Consider the following 9,119-nt stretch of genomic DNA (forward strand, 5'->3'; position numbering starts at 1 on the left):
TTCACACAAGCGAACTCTGTCGCAACTGTGATAGGGTGGGTAGAGGCTGGGGAGGTCCCTCAGAAACACAAGGTGATAGTAGTTGTTCCCAAAGAAAAAGAACCAAAGGCAGACAAATGTAGGTTTTACGGGAAAACGTCTCCGGAGATGCGATCTTACCAGGTCTCGACTGAGAAAAATCGGGGATTCTGTATTTCCCTTCGTTCCAATCGACTCAAAAGCATAGACGAATGGGAGAAAAGGCAGCGCTCTAGCGAACAAGATAGCCGAGATGACAAGAGCTCGCTGACTTCTGAGCACAATCGTACCCCTGTTAACATCAAAAATAGTTTTAAGACTCCTCAGTGACGAAATGTGTCTTACCGTATAGGCCAAACGATGCGACTGGAACACAGACCCACGCCTCTTTGAAAAGAGCTCACGACAGGAGTGAATCTTGGACTCGAAGAATACCCCTACAACTATCGGCAAAGATCTTCCATAACGTCAAATCGACCTAACTGTATTCAGGCAGATGGCGACCACACGCCCCACTAGATAGCAGTCTTAACATCTATGTGAAGAACTGCCCAAGAGAGAGCATCCAATACATCGATAATGATATCGACTATTTCAGCTAATAGGACAGAGGGAACTGAGACAAATCAAGCAGATCTACAAGTCTGCAAAGAGCAGTACATCAACAAAGTGCACGTAAAATATTGCGCACATCCATTAACCGTGAAGCTGTGGCTGGCACCCGCAATCGCGTGACCGACATCAAATGGGATAGGAAAATTAGAGAAAAATGCGGACTAGGACAGAAAACGGAGGGAAGCACGGCTGCGGCTGACGGGGAAGAGACAACACACAAAGGCTTTTGCAGCATCAGGGACTGTGCAAACTAGTCTAAGAAGTTGCACCCACCATTCGTAGACACATCTTCGCGACCAATCTTGTACAAGACAAACAGCAGTATTGTACTACGCGCCGTTTCACACACCAGAACACATAATACACCCAAAACGGCAGACCAAATTTTAGTGCCCAAGCTTAACGGCCACGATCCTTAACAATAAACGAGACAGCGTCAGACACAGCGTACGGTCTAAAAGACATGAGAGCTACGAGATTCATTCCATACACACTACTTATTCACTACACAACCACACAAAGCCCACACAACCACACCCACAACAACCAACCCACACACCCAGCGAGCAACGTCATGTCGCAACTGTGAAATAGAGGTGGGTAGAGCCATGGGAGGTTCTCCTCAAGAAAAACACAAGGTGATAGTAGTTGTTCCCAAAGAAAAAGAACCAAAGGCAGACAAATGTAGGTTTTACGGGAAAACGTCTCCGGAGATGCGATCTTACCAGGTCTCGACTGAGAAAAACATCGGGGATTCTGTATTTCCCTTCGTTCCAACTCAAAGCATGACGATGGGAGAAGGCACTCTTCTGAACAAGATAGCCGAGATGACGGCTCCGCTGACTTCTGAGCACAATCGGTACCTGTTCATTAGTTTTGACTTCGTGAGATGGTGTCTCCGTATGAGCTACGATGCGATGCAGCCCCTCTTTGGAGAACTCGACAGGATGTTTGGACTGAAGAATACCTACACCCAGGGGCGGCGCCACAGGGGGGGCAGGGGGGGCGGTCGCCCCCCCTATCATTTGCAAGAAAAAGGAAAGAAGAAGAAGAAGAAGAAGAAAAAGAAAAAGAAAAGAAAAAAAAGAAAAAGAAAAAGAAAAAGGAAAAGAAGAAGAAGAAGAAGAAGAAGAAGAAAAAGAAAAAGAAACATCTTGCAAATGTCTTGCAAATGATGGGTAGGGTGGGGGTGACCATCATTTGCAAGAAAAGGTAAAGAAGAAGAAGATTCTTGCAAATAATAGGGGGATCGCCCAAAAATGAGTGATCACTTTCATCGAAAAATCGAAAAATTAAGTGTCGAAATTCAATCCATATAAAACCTGTGCTTAATTTGATAATCGATGTCAAGGTGTTATTTCCTTGGGAGTCCCAAGTTGGGACCATCATTTTGTCGATGATGCTGTTTCCCGCGGAAAGGTAGGCACACTTGAGGGTGTTAACAACTTATAAATTATAATTACAACGTTCAGACTGACTCTAATAATACTCTTACATGCTATGCTTATTTTTACCTCCGCCCACGGAGTGAGGGAGGTTATGTGATCGGGTCTGTGCGTTCGTGTACACGTTAGCGTGTGTGTGTGTGTGTGTGTGTGTGTGCGTGCGTGCGTGCGTGCGTGCGTGCGTGCGTGTGTGTGTGACGCGATCGATATTAGCGCGTCAGCGAGCGAGCCAGCCACAGCCGGCTGCTGCTGACTGAGCGGCGATCGAGCATACATGTACGCTGGCGTATATCGTGGGTTATTCGTGTGTTCGTGAGTCGTATGGCGTATGGCGTATGTCGCTGGCGGAGGTATGCTCTCTCCGCGAGTGCCCTCTGTCTAGTTTTAGTTAGTGCGCGCGCGCGTGTGTGTGTGTGCGTGTGCGTGCGTTCATCTCTCTCCGGGTCATGTTTTTCTCTACTCTACATAATACAACAATTATTGGTTCAAGTGCTACAGCATAGATTTTAAAGCAAATCACTGTTCCCCTCACAGTTCCGGAGACCCCCTCTTTTAAACGTGTCCAGTTTCATAGCATTGAATTTCAACGAAATCCTAGCTAGTTCCGGAGACCCCCATTTTCGAACATAGCCGGTTCCATAGCATACCACATTCAACAAACATTAGTTCCAGAGACCACCATTTTCAGGTCTGAGTTAGTTCCAGAGCCCCCCCTCCCCCATTTTTAACTTTGCAGTGGCACATACCAGATACCTACCATAATGTGGGGTGAGTCCCCCCCCCGGGGTTTCATCTCCTTGGTATATGTTGCTCCTTGGTTCCCTGCACAATTTTTTTTGTCAGCAATTTGAGGGCTTTGATTAGCTAAACTCTGAGAGCTTCCCCGGACCCCTGCCAGGGGCACTAAGGCGGGCCCCTGGGGCCGGATTCATCAACGTTGCGCAAAGTGTATTGCGTACACAGAGTTCTAGACGAAGTACGTACGCAAAGCTCGTAGGTGCGATTCATCAACGCAGCGTAGCACCTGCGTACGCAAATGTTGATGAATTCCGGTGTAAATCCACTACGCCATCGTAGCTGCTGGCTGTTGAGGGACGTGCCTAGCATAAACTAATCACACTGTGCGACACATACCATAGGAACCAAACTGACGCCTCTCTTGTATGTAAACCATATGGCTCTAGCTGTCTACAGGAGTGCTGGGAATGTGATAGTTGTCCTCATTTTCGTTGTATGATTGTGTTCAACACTCGATGAAAGCAGCGACACGTACACGTGCGTGCGTGCGTGTGCACGTACACGTGCGTTCGTGCGCGTGTGTGCACGTACACGTGCGTGCGTGTGCACGTACACGTGCGTGCTTGCGTACGTACACGGGCGTGCGTGCGTGCGTGTGTACGTACACGTGCGTGCTTGTGTGCACGTACAAGTGCGTGCGTGTGCACGTACAAGTGCGCACGGCGTGTGCACGTACACGGCTAACTACGAACTCGCTTATAACGAAAACAATGCCAAGCTATGACAAAGAAAGCGTCAAAGGCGGCCCTGTCTGTGTAGTATGGTAATTATTTATTTATTTTTAGTTGAGTAGTAATTTTATAATGTTTTCTCAATAAAATAATGCATGCTGCGGTATGCTGGAAACACCTGCGGAAATTTCGAGTGGTTTACGGCACCTCGTCAGCTCGTGTAAAGTTATGCAAAGGTTTACGTAAATTTTAGATGAATCGCACCTAAAACGGCCTCGCTTGCGTACGCGAAATCGTACGAAAATTTACTAAATAGCTGTGTTGATGAATCGCAACTAAGCAACGTCGATGCGTACACAAGATTTACGCAAAATATTTTGCGTACGCAGCTTGATGAATCATGAATCTACCCCCTGGACCCCACCCGTCAGTGCAAGCGCACACGGTATCAGAGTCTACAGTTCCCAGGGGCGTGTACAGGGGGGGGGGGGCGCGGGCCCCCCCTGCTCGCGCAGAAAACGCATCTGAGAGGGTCTAATTTCAAAAATTTTCTGGGGGAGAGCCCCCCAGACCCCCCTTCGCGTGCTTCTGTACACGCACCATGGTTTCGCCCCCCCTAACAAAATACCCTGGCGCCGCCCCTGCCTACACCTACTCGCAAGTCTTTCCATACGAATGCCTACTGGTTATTCAGGACAGATGGCGACCACCCAAGTACGTTTACTCTAGTGGACTGCCCAGGGAGAGCATATACTCGTTGTATTCGACTTTTCACTGGACAGAGGGAACAGGCAGAAAGGATGGACCTGGGCAACTTCGATGATGATCCAGCTGGTGCTTCTGAGCTTAGGATTGAGGCCTCGCTGCTGGGTCAAGGCGACAATCAAGTTGTCGTAGTAAAGGTTCCTCCGGAGTCTGAGATGGCAAAGCGCAACTTAACCACTGCTGATTTGGGAGGAGAATTTGTGTCCAGATTAGACGGGAAGGCTAAGGACTTGGGCATGGAGCTCAAGCCGGAGGAGACGTGGATGTCGTCTAGCCTCTTTGAGTACTCTCGGCAGTATCATCCCGGACGAGCCCCCAATAATTCTGTAGTGCCCTAGGGGTAGCTGCTACGAGAATTATGTGCTTGTGAACGCACTATTGTTTTTGCGGGATCATTTCTTGCTCCCGGTGGCAAAGCGGGACTGTGTTGCGTGGCAGCAGGAGACAAACAAAATCGAGGCAAATAAACACAACGCAAGATCTTAAATATACGGAACCGGTAGATTTATTACTTGTACACACACTACAGTTTATGCAGTATCGTTGCCTGGGAGTCACCCGACGCGTGATGGGCGCTCTGAATGCGTGACGTACTATTTATAACTATTATTGTATGGCAGAAGGCCAGTGAACGGTTACGTGCAAGGTGCTTCGGTATTAACGCGAACCCAACGTATCTGTGGAGATTGTCGGGGGTGAGAACAAGATGGAACGGCACCTGCTGTCAGCGTTCTCCTCCCTCCTCTCTTCGTCGCGCCGTTTCTCGTTCCTTCTCCTATCTTCTTTCTTCTATCTTCTAGCTTCTGTCTTCTCTCTTCTCTCTTCTCTCTTCTCTCTTCTCTCTCCTATCTTCTGTCTTCTATCTCCTTTCTTCGGTCTATCTTCTTTCTTCTCTCCTCTGTCTTCTTCGGCGGGTGAACTGTGTTCGCGTCTGCTCCCTGGTGACTGCGCCCAGTTCTCCTACACTGGGTCAGTGTTCTCCCGTGTGAGTGCTATTGGACGGTGCCGCCCCCTATCGGGTCAGATCTCCTCGTAATCCTAGAGGGGGGTGTGCGTCCCGTAGTCCTAATGATATTAGGGAGCTTTCGTTTTGCACGACGGATCGTTCTACGACGGTGAAAACCACACTGGACCGTACTGCGCATGCTCGAATCTTGCTGTGCCATCCGTCCTGAGGATTCTACGACGGTTTCTCGGGTAAATCACCGTCGTGCCGAGAACGACTACGTATGGCCAGACGGTGCCTGGTGCGCATGCGTCTGGTCATGCGCATGGTCATCGACGGATACTTTGACCAACTCTCGTCTCTCTCTCTCTCTCTCTCTCTCTCTCTCTCTCTCTCTCTCTCTCTCTCTCTCTCTCTCTGTCTGTGTGTGTGTGAGTGTGTGTGTGTGTGTGTGTGTGTGTGTGTGTGTGTGTGTGTGTGCGTGCGCGCGCGCGTGTGTGAATGTGTCTGGTTTGACCATCTAGAGATCGTCTTCTTATAGAATCGCCGATAACACGAGGCTGCTGCCAACGCTTCCGGCATTCAACAGAACTTCTCTATATCTGCGGCAAGCAGATCTCATCTGCAACTGTAAAGAATCCCTAATGCACTGCTTGTGCTCGACTGCATCATGGGTCTACTTCGCACTCAACACACCAGTGTGTACAAGTTACAGATGCACCCAAGGTGCTTCCGCCCATTCACCGAGTACTACTGAACATATGATGCAAATTTACATAATGTACAACTGCATGCTTGTTACTAATGCTCAAGGGGTCATTGTCGTATCAGGTACTACAGATATGTACCCGAGGTACATATATGTATACACAAAGTGTACCAGACTGGTACTACAGAAGTGTACCCTAATCATAACACTAACTCTAACCCTAACCCTAACCCTAACCCTAAACATACCTCATATAAAAGTATAAACATAATACTAAACAACCTAAAACTACCTCGGGTACATAGCTGTAGTACCTGATACGACAACGACCCCATCTGTGTTACTAATACACCTATATGGGACTACTGCGCCTAGGTTAGAACCGCACGCAACACCCAACTGTACTTTTAGCCTACTACTGCAGTCAGGGTAACAGTCAATACGTAACTCAGGGCACAAGCTCAAAGTACTAATGAACACAAGGTACAAGTGCACAAATCGTACTACCGCACTATAAGAGTACTGCGGCGCTCATGGTACGAAAGTAGCATTGCATACACGTAGGGTACTATTGCACTCCCCGTGCTTAGTGACACGCCAGCTGCTGATGACATATACGGTGTGCCCTTAATGTACACTCCGTATCACCATTCGCTGACATCACGCTATTAATTTTTCATTTGTCAGTGAGTGTGGCAATAGCTCCTCGGCGGATAATGTTGGAATTTTTTGTCATACGCAGCAGTGACAGCGCATAAAAAGTTACTTTATATTTTAAGAGCCATTATTATGGATTTTCTAGCCATGAAGGCAAAGAGTTGAGTTGCACACATAACCCAGCACACACACACGCACGCACGCACGCACGAACGCACGCGCACACGCACACGCACACGCACACGCACACGCACACGCACACGCACACGCACACACACACGCACACGCACACACACACACGCATTCCTATACATATAACCCAGGAGATAATGAAGACAAATTTGTCTTTATTAACTCCTGATATAACGAGTCTGTGATAACTTATAGGTTTCCCTTTAATTGCCAACAAATTTAATTTACCACCAGTTGCAAACGTATATATGCTTGTAGTGATAGGTTACAAGTGTTCTCGTATCCTCACCATTTACGTCAGCTACTAAAATGAGTATTCGATACCATTTATGATACCATCAGTCACTCTACAGCCATCCATTAACGTGATCCAAGAAAAAAAAACATTTATATGTTGTTTATAGGTCCACCACGCAGCTCTTGCTGTTTATACTACCGGCAGCCTTTCAGCTGCGCCTGTAAACAAATGCGAATATATCTCGAAGCAGCGTGTCTCATTACTATTAGCGCAGCTGACACCCGGGCGTGCCTGGCGAAATAAAGCTGGCGAGTTGGCTTGTTAAGAAGAAATATACCTAAAAATATATCTTATCTACTCTATCATTCATCCAGCATCCATCGATCATCATCCACTCCATCCATCCAGACATCCATCCATCCATCCATCCATCCATCCATCCGATCCATTCATCCATCCATCCATCAGGTCCGAGCCAGCCATCCTGTCATCCAATCCTCCAGCCATCATCAATCATCATCCAGGCCATCTAGTCCATCCAATCCATTCATCCATCCAGCCATCGTCCCATCCAGACCATCCATGCCATCCATCCATCCATCCATCCATCCATCCATTCCATCCATCCAGTCCAGCCATCCATCCATGCCATCCCATCCATCGCTCCAGCCGTCCGTTCCGGCCCGTCCGTCCATCCATCCATCATCCATCTATCCAGCCATCCAGTCCATCCAGGCAGCCATCCATTCAAGCCAGGCCATCCATCCATCCATCGCATCCATGCGGTGGGCCATCCATACATCCATCCCATCCCATCCCATCCCATCCCATCCCATCCCATCCCATCCCATCCCATCCCATCCCATCCCATCCCATCCCATCCCATCCCATCCCATCCCATCTATCAGAACATATCTTCAGTTTTCCTCTAGGCTGCGTAGTTCTCTAGTTGTGAGAGTACAGACAAAGTCAACAACTTTATATATATATATATATATATAGGTAGGTGGGAGGACTTACGCCTGCTTTCCACAGCCATCACCTCCGCGATGCGAGAAGTTCATGCCTCCGCTCCACAAATGCATCCAGTAGTGTTGTGTACGGTCGTATACGTATCAGTCGATCGCCCAGGTATAAGGTAGCTGCAATCACTCGCCCAGGTGCGAGCCAGGTAAAGTCAAACGCCAATGTATAAGGCAGCTACAATCACACGCCGAGGTGTGAGCCAGGTAGAGTCAAACGCCCAGGTATAAGGTAGCTACAATCACTCGCCGAGGTGTGAGCCAGGTAGAGTCAAACGCCCAGGTATAAAGTAGCTGCAATCACACGCCGAGGTGCGAGCCAGGTAGAGTCAAACGCCCAGGTATAAGGTGGCTGCAATCACACGCCGGGGTGCGGGCCAGGTAGAGTCAAACGCCCAGGTATAAGGTGGCTGCAATCACACGCCGGGGTGCGAGCCAGGTAGAGTCAAACGCCCAGGTATAAGGTGGCTGCAATCACACGCCGAGGTGCGAGCCAGGTAGAGTCAAACGCCCAGGTATATGATTAGTCCAGTGGCTTCTTCAGGTAGTAAGACAGGGTCCAATCAATCGCACAAGAGTAATACAGTTCCAGTTTAGCGCCCAGGTGTACGGCAGACCAAATCACTTGTCTCAGAAATAACGTGGGTTTAGTCAAATGCCCACGTAGTTAGGCAGAACCAATCAGCCGTCCAGCTAGTGAGACAAAATTCAGTTTCACATCCAAGTATTAAGGTAAGATCTCGTCAAAGGAGCAGGTGCACGAAATTCAGGTAGGGCTAAAGACCCAGATGTAATCCAGGTAGGCTCAAACGCACAAGTGTAAACCAGGTAGGGTTATACACACAAGTATGAAGATCCAGTCAAATTTTCAGGTATATCAAGATGAGAGCAAGTCAAACGCCTAGGTGTAAGACAAGTTCACAAGTGGTTCAAGTCCAGCCACCCGCTCGGCCGGAGCTTACGTCTGCAATGCAGCCACCGCCGAGGCTGAGGACAGATGAGGATTTCCTGCCCGATGATGCGATGCTCTGGAACTGACTACA

Source organism: Priapulus caudatus, unplaced genomic scaffold, assembly GCF_000485595.1.
Source record: "Priapulus caudatus unplaced genomic scaffold, Priapulus_caudatus-5.0.1 Scaffold1010, whole genome shotgun sequence".
Taxonomy (NCBI): Eukaryota; Metazoa; Priapulida; class Priapulimorpha; order Priapulimorphida; family Priapulidae; genus Priapulus; species Priapulus caudatus.